Source organism: Anser brachyrhynchus, assembly GCF_964034855.1.
Source record: "Anser brachyrhynchus genome assembly, chromosome: 7".
Classification (NCBI taxonomy): Eukaryota; Metazoa; Chordata; class Aves; order Anseriformes; family Anatidae; genus Anser; species Anser brachyrhynchus.
The window spans coordinates 24,695,301-24,710,517 of NC_137701.1; the positions used below are offsets into that span (position 1 = coordinate 24,695,301).

At 40.5% G+C, this 15,217-nt stretch overlaps 1 protein-coding gene across 7 annotated transcripts in view; it reads left to right on the plus strand.

Annotated features, from left to right (window-relative positions):
* Positions 1 to 5,814: 5,814 nt before the first annotated feature.
* The window catches only part of ITGB6 (integrin subunit beta 6), a 56,995-nt gene continuing 47,592 nt past the window's right edge, over positions 5,815 to 15,217 (plus strand). Inside the window, exons 1-2 of one of the 7 annotated variants that reach the window (XR_013954004.1) lie at positions 5,815 to 7,323; positions 9,254 to 9,287. The gene's annotated coding sequence lies outside the window, so the exon portion shown is untranslated. Of the gene's footprint in view, positions 7,340 to 9,253; positions 9,288 to 11,111; positions 12,684 to 15,217 lie in introns of those variants that run through there. The other 6 variants (XM_080601212.1, XM_080601218.1, XM_080601217.1 and 3 more) reach the window with 6 other exon arrangements.

The following is a 15,217-nucleotide window of genomic DNA, read 5'->3' on the forward strand; positions in this document are numbered from 1 at the left end:
CAAGTGTTTTCTGAAAGAGTATGGACGGGCCCTATTGTTTGTTGGTGGTTAGTTATTAGAAACTAGTCTTTCTGTACGGGATGAACAAAATATTTTATCTTTCTCTATTTTCTAAATTAACCAAACTGGGCAGGTATAAGATTATTGCAAGCAATGCATTAACTGCAAGTTAACAAAGTGCTGTTGATCAGCTCAGCTCTGCTAATGACTGTTTGCATGTATTGGGCTAGAATAATTGTGATGAAAGTCAGGATAAAGCACTTTCCTGGTACTCTGTCAGTGTTTTGTTGTTGCTGATTAGTTTTTGTTGTTTGTTTGTTTTTACCACTCCCCCCTTCTAGGTTTAATTTATGTTATGGTACCTCCACCACACAAGACAATCTGGATGATTGGCCAGAGCTGTGCCACCTCACTTACCTCAGCAACAGCTAACACCATATGAGAAATCCATTTAAGTGCCAGAATATTTATGTGAGTTCAGTACTCCTACTCCTGCCATGCACGCTGCACTGCGCTTGCTCCTTTTGCTTTGATCAACCATTCCAAAATTATTTGCAAACTTGCACATGCGTTGGAATAAGATACTCAATCCTACCCTGTCCAGCAACGTCTTTTTCTGAAAGCCAATGTGTTATTTGATGGCGTTTAAGACATATATGCTATTACCTTCCAGACACTTGCAACACTGACGTACTCTTTCAACTGTGAAAGATCATCTGTATCATTTCCTAGCCAACAAATTCTGGCATTGATTAACCCAAACAAATCTGAGGCTTTTGGCTTTCGCACTTGGACCATTAATTCTCTCCAGAATAGGGGTTAGAATATACAAAACCTATTCTGTTTGGCAACTTCTTCTCCGGCTTGTAAGAAAAGCCATACTGATGTCAGAACAGTGAAGATTTACAATGCAGTGACCAGAGGGAGTGTGTAAAAGCCTGCATGTGGAGTGAGTAAGTCTTTCCTTTTCAGGACAGCTCTAACTGCATTTACCATCTGAGAAATCATATCACAGGAAAACACTACTGCATTTTTTCCCCTGCCACAGAAGAAAGGACAGCTTGTCAACAGGCAAGCTTTAACTGCTTAAGTTATCCATCTTGCCTTTTTCAACAGTATCCCTTCACTCAATGCTTACATCAGTGTTGTTCTGAATTCTGCTGTATTTCGTCAGTCTCCCTTCAGCTGAATAATATGTTCTCTTTCAGCAGCTTCACTGGGATAGAGATTTTGCCAACTTCATGAATGAAGACATGTGGCACCCTGAAGACTTCCCGCATGCACACTATAGGTGTTCAGATCAGCTTGCTCAGGCAGCTTTATAAGTATTGATGTAGAGACCACCATGCTAATGTAACCAAGAGGAAACAAAAATTGGAAAATGATTTCTGCGTGTACACTCTACTGACCCTAAAGAAGTAATTCGCAGTAGGAATTTTCCCCAGTATTCTCACCACCTGAAATTCAAAAGTGAAATTCAACACCTGAAATACATAGGGTTGATGCTTTCAGGCACTATCTGTAAAGCACATAAGGGTAAAAGCAAGGGTTTAAAGAAAGCCAAAAGAAAATTTACAACTAAATAAGATGTTTTGGTAAATAAGCAACAGTAATAACAGTAAATAACTTTTCCTTTGTGTACTTCAGTCCTTCCCCAGTAGGAAATATTTTTATACTGACAAGAAAATACTCTGCTTTTCTTTTTTCTTTCTTTCTAGTGAATGTGAAAAATCTGAAAATGTATTTACAGCTATTTGTTACAACCTCTCCTTTGTATCAGGCTGTTCAGGCTCAGAGTACCTGTAAGCAGCGCAGCGGTACCTAGGAGCATAAAGCGGTTACTGCACACCACGCAGAAAGGAAAGGGAGGCCTTCCCAAGCCACCAGCCCTGCTCACCCAGCAAGGCCCCTGCATGGCTCTGTGGGCCAGGCAGGCATGGCGTGGTGGGGAAGGGTCGTCCTGCAGCAGACCTTCACCACATTTCCACCTTCTGCCGAGCTGTGTCAGTGCTGCTGGCACTGGTGATTTGCCCCCGCAACCCCTGACGCTGCCTGAGCTGCCTCAGTTCTCTCGAGATGGTATTTACACATTTCCACGGTGCTGCTTTCCCTCCTGAATCCCTGAGCTACCGGCAACCTGTCTCAACAATTCTACCCCTGTCTGCAGTTTTACCTTTCTTAACTCTCCCCGGGCTTTCTCACAGCTCTGCCCTAGCAGCCTGCCAAGGCCCGGCAGCTGGGCTGTGTCAGGCTGGGATGCAGGGTAACCCCGGGGAGAGGGGGGCTGGCGGCAGGGGCTGCAGGGTGACATGCTCCAGGCCTCTCTGGTATCAAGAAAATCTTGTTCGGGTGCAACCAGGGGAGTGGGTATTCAAAGAGCTCCAGGTGTCGCTGCTTTTTGCCAGTACAGAACAAAAAGTGGATTTTAAACAGCTTTAAGAGGGGCTGGTGTAGCTTGCAAGAAGTAAAAAATGTTCCAGAAGTTACAAGCTGCGTGTATCTTAGGTTCATGACCTCCTTCAGCCGTGCTCTGCTCACTTTCCATAGTTCCAGCTGTCAGTAGGATGCTGCCTATGTGAGTGGAAAGGAGGCAGCTCGACACCAAGTTACGGGCTTCACACCAGAAAAAGTACATTGCTGCTCATGCAGTCGCTATTCGGTGAGCTCCTGAACCACAGCAATTATTGAGCAAAAAGAGTAGTAGGGAAGTAAGCTTTCATACGAAAATGGGAAAATAAATCTTAAAAACCAAGGCCAAGTTTCAACTTTTTTTTTTTAATATAGTTGTTTCTTAGTAAATTGTATTTAAGAGAGTGGTCTAGCTTCATCTGCACTGTGATGTCTCTAAAAATTGCAAAGATTTACCCTCCATTTGAGGGCAAATTTTTGGTACTGGAGTGTTGAATGTCCAGAGTTCACATATATATGTATTTATATATATGAAAGAAAAGAAAAAAAAAAAAAAAAAAGCAGTTCCAGGAATTCCTCTCCTGAAAATATTTTGCAGATGAAACTAGCCAGTCATCTCTGGGAAAACAATTCAGGACACAACATACCATTGCGTGTATTACAGTAAGCGTATGCACAGCTCATCTGTTCCAGATGGGGACATGTGATCAGCCCTGCAATGCGCAGTCCTGCCCCGCTTCAAGGCTGCAGTTAATTTGCTCAGCAACATTGTGCTCATCAACAAACCCAACCTTGGGGAGCCGTCCTTTTTCAGTGGGACTTGCACAAGTGAACGGGAGGTGCAGAGCCCTGGGCTTGGGGGGAGCACTCTGTGCTGGTCTTGATCTCAGCGCCGCCATAGCCTCCTCCTCTGACTGCTGGTGCAGTTGGGGAACAGACTGGGGAGACCCCCCCATCTATCCCAGTGCTGTTCCTACCTGAGATTAAATACCTTATCTCGCAGCCACCAGAGGGCATCTTCGTTATAAGCTGAAATAATCAAAAAGGTGAACTCCCATTTGTAGGCTGTAATTAGGGTGCATTTATAGTTACATATTATTAAAAACACCGTGTCCTCTCACCTTTGCAAGATAAAATGCAAGTGCTCACATTTCCAATAATGTGTTATTATTCATCATTAAGCCATCAGTAGGATTGTGTCCTACTACCAGAGAGGGAAAAACAAAATAAAATAAAACAAAACCTAATTTTATTTTGGGCAATGAAATGCATAAGAGTGCTTGTCACTGTCCAGTGGGGAAATAAATAAATAAATAAATAAATCAGGAATCTAATCAAAAACAAACATCACCAAAAACACAAGTGTTCCAGGCAGGGTCAGGGAAAATCGACAAGTAGCATGGATGTGACAGGAATACAACAGGAACAAAACAGCAAAGGAATTTTGGAGAAGTCAAGCACACTGCAAAGCTTCTACTCAGAAAAGACCTAGAAACCTTGTTCCCCATTAACTCAAAGCCAGTCTATTTGCATATACTCTTGGCAGCATCCCTATATTATAGTTTTATTTTCATAAGAGCCAAGACAATTAAAATTATATTCACTCATAACAAAGCATAAAAGAGACAAACACCTTTTTCAGGAATGAAATAAAGCTCTGAAAATAAATTGGTATCTTGAGGGCTAAATGAAACTTCTATATCAAAAACAAAAGTGTGCTAAATATTTAGGTTGATACAGAAAAGTCTGCTCGTTTTTGCAAAGTTCATTCAAGAAGACCTTTCAGTGGTCATCAAAGATGAATTCTTCTGTATCTATCCAGATTGCTAATAGAGATGAGGAAGGAGGGAGGAGGGCAACAGAAATGATAGTTATTTTTGCTGCCTTGTCTCTGTCTGCAGTACAGCTTGAATCTAATGAATAAATTAACCATAATCCCCACAGGATGTTAGTGCTTCAAGTCTCAGAAGCCTTTTGTAGCATCCCTTTTGATCAAGAGAAATCAGCTTGCGTACAGATTTCAGACGGTTCACCTCTAATTCTGCTGGGTACTCAGCCTTATACTGTATCATTAATGACCAAGGCGAGGCCAGCAATTTTGACCTACACAATCTTTTTCTTAGATGTGGACTACAAGAAGTATTTGTTAATCTCTGCCAGGGATTTTGTCACTCTTCAAAGTAATTAGATGAATCACTTCTGGACAGGCCAATTGCTGTATCAGACAAAATAAAAGACCCAAAGAGCAAGCAGAACAAATAGGACAGTTCATAGACATTAGTGAATAACAAGTACAAAATATTGTAAGTCTGGAAATATAAAGTACTTTTCTGTTTTGCATACGCCCTAGCCTTAGGCTAAACAGTGAACAGACAGAGATCTGTATTTCTGGGCAAGGATCTGATCCAGGCGTGTGTTTGTAATTTTTGAAGATTGCTTTTTATATTGAACCAGGATTGGGGAGAAAAAGAAGTCCAATAATTTTATTTTATTTTGCAAACTTCAGACCTGGAAGCTTTTTTTTTTTTTTTTTCTCTGCATTTCTTTCTTTTCCTTTGCAGTCTCGAGCACTTGCGATTATCTTCTTTTGGCAGCCACCTCAATGTCAGCATGACTATGTTTGTCACAGGTTTTATATGCTGCTGCAAGCAGGACTCAAATTAGGATTGGTGTGACCAAAGGACAATAGCTCTGCCAACGAGACAGACTTTTTTTGATCTAACTAGCAGATGCTCTGCTAGCGTCTCTCACTTTTTGCCTCTCTTTTGCCTAGAGGACTGAAACCAGCCTGTCAGTGTGATCATATTCACAGGAACTACAACTGTTTGTACAAGATCTGAATCTAGGCTAATACCTGCTTTAATAGCTGCTTCCAACAGTTACTTGTGAAGACTCAGATGGTAAATTCCATTCAATATATTATAGCTTTTAAAAGCAGAGATTTTTCCAGAAATAGTTACTCTTTTTATAGAGGCTATTTTGCACCCTAGTGGATAATTTTAGATGGTAACAAGTTGCTCTTACATGTCCCTGGTCATCACTCACTTGCAAGAATAATATTGCTGGGGGAGGAGGCTAGAAGGAGACCCTGCTGTGATTCAGACCTTGGGTTCCCCTTTTTCCTCCCTTGTTACCTGACAGTAGTTTTGGAAGAAGAAGAAGAAACTACTAGACATATTAAAGACCTGGCATAAAATATTGGACCAGTTTTTCAGGTGTCACCAAGGGGTAGCAAGTCTAAAGGTGTCTCTCCATTCCACACTTAAGGAGATCTTAACTAGCTTTAGCTTTTCAAGCAAGTCTGAAGTCTACTGGCTGCCAGTCATCCTGACAAGGTGATGACTAACAGGGACAATTAGCTCCCTCTCCTAACATGCTGTCTGTCATGGCTATTTGAAAGGGAATAAGAACATTTTTTTCCCAAGGAAACAGGTTGACAAATGGGTTTGGGTCTGTTAAGGCTTTAACGTAGCTTCATATTAACAAAATGTCAAAAAAGTTCCAATGAGGAATGGGATCAAGCAATATTGTCTGCTTTGTAAAATCCTATTTAATTCATGTTTACATATTTAAAAATTCACCCTATAGCCTGTAATTCCACAGGAGTGAGCTGCTGAATTTCCATTAATGTCAGAGGGAGAAAGATCCTGGTATTGTCCACCTGATAAAGTAACAACTTTATTAATTTTAAGTATTAACTAGTTAAGCTGTGAGTTAAAAAGTAGAAGCTGTCAGTAATTTAACTCATTTCCATCTCTTTCAGAATCTTATTTCCAGTCTGTAGACAAAATTGAGACACATCTGACTGGTAATTATTCATTATCACCATTATCCAGCTGCTATTTATTAAAGCTAATGCTTACAGAAGCATTCTGCATCCCTGACATGATGATTTTAGCACCCATCTCTCATACAGCTTTATTTTCAGATCTGCTGAGTGCCCAGAGCAAAAAGGTTAGGCTGTGATGCATGTTTGCTGCTGAATTTTAAGAACTAAAGTGTCTTCAGTCAGACAAGTAATTTTTTTTTTCTCAGACAACACTTCTAAACGAAGTGATTCATGTAGCTGACTGTATGGATCGCAGGAGAACTTGCTTAAAAGAAAGGAGAAAGACAAAGGAATTACCATCACTTAACTAGGCTACTCCTCACAATGACTGAGAAACAATCAGACCATAGTCTGAGAGCCACGGTGAAAAGTTACATGACTAATTTGTATTTGCATTGTCTAACTGGTAGGAGGAAGGAGGACGTAGCCACAATAGTCAATTTATCGGAAGAACAATGTAGTCATTCAACAGGGCATTATCCTGAACTAATTTAAATGACAGCACAGCAGCCTGCTCTTGACTTAAGAAATCATAAGTCTTTCAAATTCCATATCTAATAATCAAATTTTACCACTGACTTATTTGTTGACAGAAATTACTTATAGCTAATATGTTCCTGTTGCAGACCCTGAGGACTCTTTGTTTATGCTAAACGTGAATGTATTCTAGCACATGAATTACTATCCTCCTGCTTGTTTCTTGGGCGCCTCCAGAATAAGTAATACATTGGCATAACTTTGCCATTTGTCAGCCAGCAGTCTGGTAGCACATTTGCTCGTCAATCTAATTTTAACCTTTTCTCATATGAGCACTTGGTACTTCATGTAAATCAACCAGACAGTCTGTCATTCGATAGGACACTATCTTCATAGTCTTCTAAACTATGTGCTCTATCATATGTGTTCATTTTTAAGTAGCAGAGGAAAATTAAAACTAATATATTACTTCTGGTTTCTTAATACCAGAATGTCAGGAATCTCTTTATTACCACAATAGAGATAAATGATACGTCTAGCAGAGTTTTTTGACAATGGGCACGGTAATGCATTCAGCAGTTTCTGAATTGGAAGGTCTGTCCTGAATGGTAAGTAGTGCAATGTGTGGCTAAAGGCTTCATAGCACATAGAGTAGGTCTGTTCCTATTATCGCTGTAATTTGCAGCTAGGAATACAAAACATACATTCAACTGATTAGTGAAAAATATATTTATAAATAATTACATTACGGTTCCGGTAAGTTTCTTGTTAAAATGCTGAAGCTGACTCTGAGAAGGAGAACATAATTCATTCCTAAATATAGGTAAGTTTGTCAATGTTCATTTATTTTGATAATTTGTGTAAATAACATGTAAGGCTTACTGGTATGTCCTTTACTTTGTGAGGTTTTTCAGAAATTGATTTGGCTATGAAATAGTATGTTTGAAGTTACACTTTTAGCTGTTTTCTCAGGGTTGCTGTAACTATGCATCACTTCAATATCTTTTATTTTTTTAAACATGAAATGAAGAAGGTCATAGTCCACTTATACAGCCTAAACACATTCTGGCTTTTTCAGCTTTTTTACTGCATGAAGAATGTTTTTAAAATGAAATTTTAAAGTGGTACGGAAATGATCTGCAACTTCTGCCAAAAAATCAGTACCATACAACACCTGTAATCGTTCACTAGATGGTACTAGGTGGATTAACTGTTTTAACAGTTATGAAAACTAGAGTTTGACTGATCTATATTTTCCTTATTAATACTTTGAGACTATTAAAGCTGCACTGCATTTCACTCAGGCTCGTGATAGATAAAATTACTTATATTTAATACTAGATTCCGTTCTAATGATTTATGACATTGTACTTGGTCTGGGGCAGACAATGAAGGGTGCCTGCATTTCTCCCCAGCACAGTACTTAGTAGTCCCTTTACCAAAGAGCAGAAGTGAAGCTCATTGGCTCCTGTAACTCACAAATGCACCTCCTCAGGCCATTTTTTGCTGTGCTGCTGTTTACTTACAAACTTGATCATGCTTTCAGTCCATCCCTACTGCCATGCTTCCTTTCTAGCAACTTCTGTACACTGTATGCACCCCTTTATTACTGTGGAATTCTCACCTCTGTTGTGTCCCTGGTGAATGAGTTCTAATTATAATTAATTTTATTTCTTATTAAATTAATTTAATTGTATTAATATCATAAGTAATTATATTTGTACAATCTCTACCACAAAGATCTGCTTCTGATTGAGGTTGTAGTGTAATAGAAGTAATAACATACGAATTGCTTCCACTACCAGCTTCAGTATCTTTTTTAATCTACAAATCAAGTGCAGGCAATATTTGTTGATCAAGATCTAAAGTTATATATGACTTCATTTAACACAAAAATTGCAGAAAGTATTAGCCACAGTTTGATTAAGTATCTTCAGGAACACAGGCCTGAGATATCTGACCATAAGTTTTATCTTCAATAAATAAATACACAGCAGCAAGAATTTGTCCCAGAAAATGGTCAGGTAGTTCTATCACTTAATTTTGCATAGTGGAGTTATACGTGAGTTTACCTTCCATGTTCTGATGAACTTTTCATATCGGAGTTTGTTGGTCTTCCAGATCTAGATCTTTTGGGGCCAGTCATCTGCAGTTTCAGCTCTCAGGGATGTATCTAGGCAAATTCAATGTGGTTGGTGAGGTAGACTGTCACAAGCAGTAACAGCACTTGATTTCACTGAGCTTGTCAAAAGTAATTTTGGATGTATTTTGTTCACTGTATATGAGATCCTCTGTTTTGCCACCATTGATCTTACAGCTGTGAGGTTTACCTAGTTCAGGGTAGTGCACAGAACTAATAAATGTTTTCTCTGAGGAAAAACAGTGAATTTCTGGGGATGGAGAGTCTGCATTATAACACAGGAAAAGTATTTTCTGGTCTTACTTATTGTTTGTGCATTGGAGCACGTGTTTGACAAACATCTTTTTTTTTTTTCCTTCAAAATTTCCATGACACTTGGTCTTTATGGATAACTGAAGAAACAACTGATCAGAAGTAACAGAATTATACATGGTATGAATCTGTTCTCAGATCTTGTATATTTTGTTTGTTTGTTTCATGCTTGTATGAAGGAAAGAGAAAAATCATGGTAACACAACTTGAGTAATATTTTTCCCTGGAGTGCATATCTAAGGACAAACGGTTATAGTTCTTAGCAATATATTCCTCCAGGAATCAAAGGCAAAATTCAACCATCTCTACTCAATTGGCTCAGTCTTCCTCTGTCACTTTGCATGTAGTTTTTTTTTTTTTATATATCATTCAAAAAAACACCCCACCCTTAAATGCATTTTCAGGTGCTGCTAGTGAGATGGCTTTAAAAATGTCTTTGTCCCCAAACCATTAATCATACAGATTCTGCTACTGTCCATTGGTTTCTTAACCTTGATTCACTCCCACTTGTTAGATGACAAGTCTAGGTATCAGAGTATAAATTTGGCTTACTTCATTGCTTACGTAATGTTTCCTCAAAAAAAAAAAAGGTGGTGGTGGGGAATGCAAGCCATATGAGGGACAAAGAAAGCTCAGTTATTATTTGCAGCAACCTCTGTATTAAATTGGTGCAAAAAAGGTAAGTGCCACAACAATGTACTGTCAACCTGAGCTGCAGGTATTTAGGCCCCATACGGAAACTAAGGAAAATGGAGATTATTCTGTCCTCCCTAGCATGTGTCTGGCATCCTGACTTGTTGGAGTTTATTTTTATACCTATCCTCCCCAAATCATCAGATTTAAAAAAAAACAAATAAATAAAGTGAAAAAAATAATGTTCTAAAAATGTAGCTAGACTACTCTAGTGAAAGGAGGACTTTGGGTGTTTCACTTAGAAACTAAGTTTACACTTATTTAAGTAAATAAAAATACCAAAAATAAAGAACATCACCACCCCAGCTCTAATGAACTACGTGATATAATTATAATTGAAAGTCATTCTTTAGGCATTTAAATTCTGTTTTCAAGGGCACTTAATAGTATTCCCTAATGTGCCACTCCCCAAGTATCACATTGACAGTAAAAGCCCAGGAAAAGGGCCTTTATGATTTGTATTTCAGAAGTATGTATAAACATATCAGAGCCTGCCCCACAGAGCTCAGCTGGTGGGTTTGTGTGATGCCGAGGCAGATGCCATGCGCTGCAGCCATGTTGTATCTCAGCGGCCTGCACCAGCTGGGTCCAGCTTCCTTCATCCCATGCATCCTGGTCACTGCGAGCAACTCTTGAGTTCGGCATGTGGTGGGCACTGCTCGGTGACCCTGTGCGCCAAGCACAGCTTGCCAAGGTGATTAGTGGCTTGTGTATGACTAACTGAGGCTAAAAGCTGGAAATGGGGTGGGCAGGGAAGTGCCTCCCACCACCTTGCTCCGCATACATGTTCTCCAGACAGTTCTGGCCTCCAAGTCAGCTGCCAATTTACAACTTTAGGCCCTAATTAGCTCTCAGGGATGTATCAATAAAAAGCCACAATTCAGGTTTATAGGTGGTAACGAGTGTTACTGTTCCTCCTCAGCAAAATTTATTCTCTGACAGTTTTTCCATCCAGTCCTAAGGCACTTTTCTCTTACAGTGTAACTTAGTACTCCGCTCTGACCTCACTGCTGCTGCTGTCACCTCCATTTTGGGTCCATGCACGGTTCCCTGAAGCTTTCCTGCCTGCTGTTTGCTCCCCTCCTCCCTTTCACCTGAACCACCTCCACAGACTGAATGCTCTCAGAGGAAATAGACTTCCACCCCTCTCCTTTCACACCCCAGCTGTACTCAATGCAAAGCTATCTCGGGCCCAAGGCAAGTTTCTGTCAAAAAGCAGGTGTAGGCAATACTGGTATTAAAGTAACCTCCAGCAGGCCCCAAACCTTGCAGCAGGGAGAGAGTGATCTTGGGCCTGTTTTCTCCCCACCTGTGGGCATCAGCTGAAAGGCCTGTGCACCAGGCAGGGTGAGGTGGTTGTTACATTTCTACTTGGGCCTAGCAGAGAGGTGTTTGGCTTTATTTAGTATAGCGGATAGGAAGAAGCAGCAGTAGCATCAACACCACAACTGCTGGTGGTGAGAGGTCTCCAGCTGGGGCCTAGGCCTGTGGTGGAGTTCTGGGGCCCTCTGCCCCTGCAGTGGGCAGGCTGGTGTGGTGAGGGGGCCAGTGGCTGCTGCCCTGCTGGTCCACCTCAGGGTGCCGTGGGCACAGCAGTCCCCAGCCGTTTTACACATAATGTCCCCTGCTTGATCTTTCACTCCTGCTTTTCCAATTCTCCTCCATGTGTTCCCAGAATAGATCCTGACCTCACTCTGCTTACTTTCTGTTTGCTTTCCCTTTTCATACAGTGCTGCCCCAGCTCTTCATCCCCTGCCCAGAAAAATAAGACATATGCTGGGGTGCTTTTGTTCCGTGTGCCCACTTAGTGTGTTAGAAGAGAGATAAGGTGTTTGTTCTTCTATGTTGTGATCCGTTTGGTGCTGATGCTTTCTTGCTCATATCCCAAGGTAACTCTGCCTCAGTGCTTTTTCTGATTTTGTCTGGGGTTTGTCTGGGATTCTTTTGTGCATCCCAAACTAAGCATGTTCTGCTAACCTGGTCAAAGAACCTAAATTTTGATCTGTTACAATGAACTTACAGTGCAATGGGAAAACGCACCTTCAAAAACCACAAGTGACCTGATCGGAAAGTAAGTGAGCTGGAGGCAGAAGCACTGAATTTACAGGAATAGAGTAGATTAAGATTATAGCAAATAAAAGCATTTAAAAATCAGAATGGCCTTAACATCACTCTCTAAAGTAATGGATTAATTATTCCAGAGAGATTGTTCTGTGTGTCCCTGTGCTAACAGGGCTTTTATTTCTTCCCCCTGGCGAGAGGCAAGAAAGTGGTTGCTTAAATCACTATTGACATACAGCATATGAATTCCAGTTTTGATTTTATGAACAGCCTCTATCATCACGTCTTCTGTGGACTGTCTCATGCTCATTGTGCTATGGGGTTAGACACACTGTCACCATCCCTATAAATAGCCTGCTTGGTTATGAAGGACTAGTAGTATTTCCTCTGGGAAGAATAGGACTTTTGACTGGTGGCATTTTAGGCCAGTTCTCTTTAAACCTCCTAGAGGAGATAGGGTTTGGACAGTGAAAAACCTGATAAAGAAAGCCAACAGTCAAGGTATTAATTGTTGAAGTGCAGCCACCCAGTGAGCGGGGAGGGTCCACAGAGAAAATTGAAGTTAGGAGGAGTAGGACAGTGGTGTGCTTTTAAAAAGAAAGGTCAGCTGCAGGGCTGGTAAGGAGCAAGAAAGCTGCCATGCAGAGAAAGAGAAGCTCCCTGTGATACAGCGGGAAGCAGAGCTGCTGCGCAAGACTGTTGCAGCGTTGGACAGGTCTGCTCCGCGCCCAAAAAATGCTCAAGCGTATTGGAGAATGGAAGGTAAGCTGACATTGTTTTCTGTATCTTTATTTTTGGAACAAAGTAGGAGGTAATTATGTATAGAAAATGCCGTGTTTCAGCTATCAACTGTTTAGCTATCAGTATGGTCTTTTGAGTGTGGAGAACACCTTCGAGCAAATACACAGCACCCTCTCAAGGTAGGTTTGGTAGGGGTGGATGCTTTTAAGCTTGTCAAGAGAAGTTCTAGAGATACAGGTCATCTGGTCTGTACAACCCTGTTTCTGTGAAGAAATGTGCTGGAGACACCAAAGAGAGCACAGGTTCAGCTGACTGTGCAGTGAGGCAAATTCCACTGCACACAGTGTGAGAGGTCAAATACAGCATGGCGTTGACAGATAACAAAGCTTCCTAGGTGTCTTCTCCTGGCTATTGAAAGTAACAAATGCCAAGGTATCTGGGGGTTTTCCTTACAATTAACAATTCATCTGGAATTCAGACATCACCTTCCACAACTTGGGAAGTTTCCAACAGTGCATTTAATTGTCAGAAGAACCCTTTGTGCAAATCGTGAGTCTGTACACAAAAAGATTGCTCTGCCAAAAGGAATGAAATAGACCATTACATTTAAGGATGACTAACTTTTTCTGAATAGTGAAGAAAACACCACACTTGCCAGTTATCTCTTCTGTGCATTTCCTCAGTTGTGGCTGAGGCCATCTGATGACTGTTTCCCTTTCACTCCCAGCGCAGTGCAGTCTGTCTGCTGTCAGCAGTTAATGAAGTCACTCACAAGCCTCCATTCCCCGGGGAAAAGCACTTCTATGAATAGACCTGTTACTTACGTCTCTGTTTGCAATGCTCTCAGCGCTTCTTTTGCTGTGCCACCATTTCTAATGATTGTGCCATTTTTGAACAATGGCCTTTCATTGTAGAGCTACTGCTATTCAGGATGCCAAAAAAGCTCTTGCTTTTGGCACAGCTGTTAGAGTTCTGTGAAGGCTTCTGTGTTGTCCTCAGTGACAGACACATGTTCTGAGGTACCACAGACTTACCAAAAATGTGCAGAAAGTGAATGAATAGTCTTATTGCTGCACGTATTTTCAATAATATTCCACAGGGAATTTCATCATGAGATACTTCATCAACACGTGTCCTACAATAAGGAGGAAATAAAGGCTTTTGTTTCTGAGAACAAAATATTTCCATCCTACTGAAATAGAAAGGGAAACTTGATCTGATGAGAAGTACTAGAGAACATCACATATTTGCCCAGCTGAGCTTGCATGTCTGGTTGTGATTAAGCTTGTGTTTATAAGGAGTTATGTGTTGGTCTAGACAGAGGTGAGCTATAAAAGAAATGAAGATAAAAAGACAGATAAAGAATAATGAATCATGATAATGTATTATCCCAAGGACAGAAATATAAGACCTTGTAAATACTACAATTTGTAGGGTCTACCAGTGAAGTCAAAGACTACTCAGTGGAGTTAAGTCACTGGTTTGTGTTTTCATGACTGAGTTGTGTGGTTGAGGTCTAACCCCAAATAATTTTAGTTGAACACCTGTCTAAGAAAATTTAGCTACGAATACCAATAAATGGTCAAAAGGAGAGGGACTGAGTAAAATAGCTTTTGGTTTGAACATTGCTTATTCTTTCTTTCGGAGATGTGGGAGACATTTTTTTTTAAAAGGTGTTTTTTATATCCACTTTTTTTTTTTTTTACTGGACTTATTCTTAACAGGCTCCCCCAACATCAAGTTGTCAAAATTTTAGTTCTCAGAGAGTTATGATAAGCTCTTCTATAAAGTGCAAACTGTCAATTTCTCTGCACCATGAATGTTGGAACTGTTCCTACGTCAGCAGAGTTCAAGTTGTTTTCGTATATGAACCTTTGTTCATGTTCCTCATCCTCCTACTTATATAAAGCCAAAACAAAAGAAACTTGTTACCCAGACTTCTCATTTGATATTAATTCTGGGTGGCTGAATAAGTCTGTGATTCATGACCCATGTTAAAATTTAACGTCAGCCTTTAATGTGTTCAGCCTGACACATGGTGTGTCTTATAATATTGATATATCTCATCGACCTAGCAATCTGCATCAGCTTGCTGAAACATGCCACGAAAGGAAAATGATACAGTTGTCCTGATCTACTTCTCTGTCAAAGCTTTAATTAAAACATTCACACTGTCTGCTAAGGGTTTGGGGGAAACTCATAAGATGCCTGTGCAGTCATTCACAACATTTCATTTTGAAAGTTTAGGAGGATAGGAATATGCCTCATAAATCAGACTCCTGTGACCTGGTCAGCATCTCAACAGCATCCAAAACTTATCTGACTTGCTCTCTGGAATCCTGTATCTAAGAAAACACAAATTCACGCATCAGATATTTCCCTGATGCATTTGCCAAGCATTTACTTCCAGTAACAACCCAAGCAGTTGCAGTGAATTCAGCAGACCTGCAGAGCCAGAGCAGTGCTGTTCTCACAGTGGTTGGCATCCTTTTCTCAGAGATACAGAGGTACAGACCTGAGGACAGATTTCCCCTTCAGTTTTTTGTTTTGTTTTT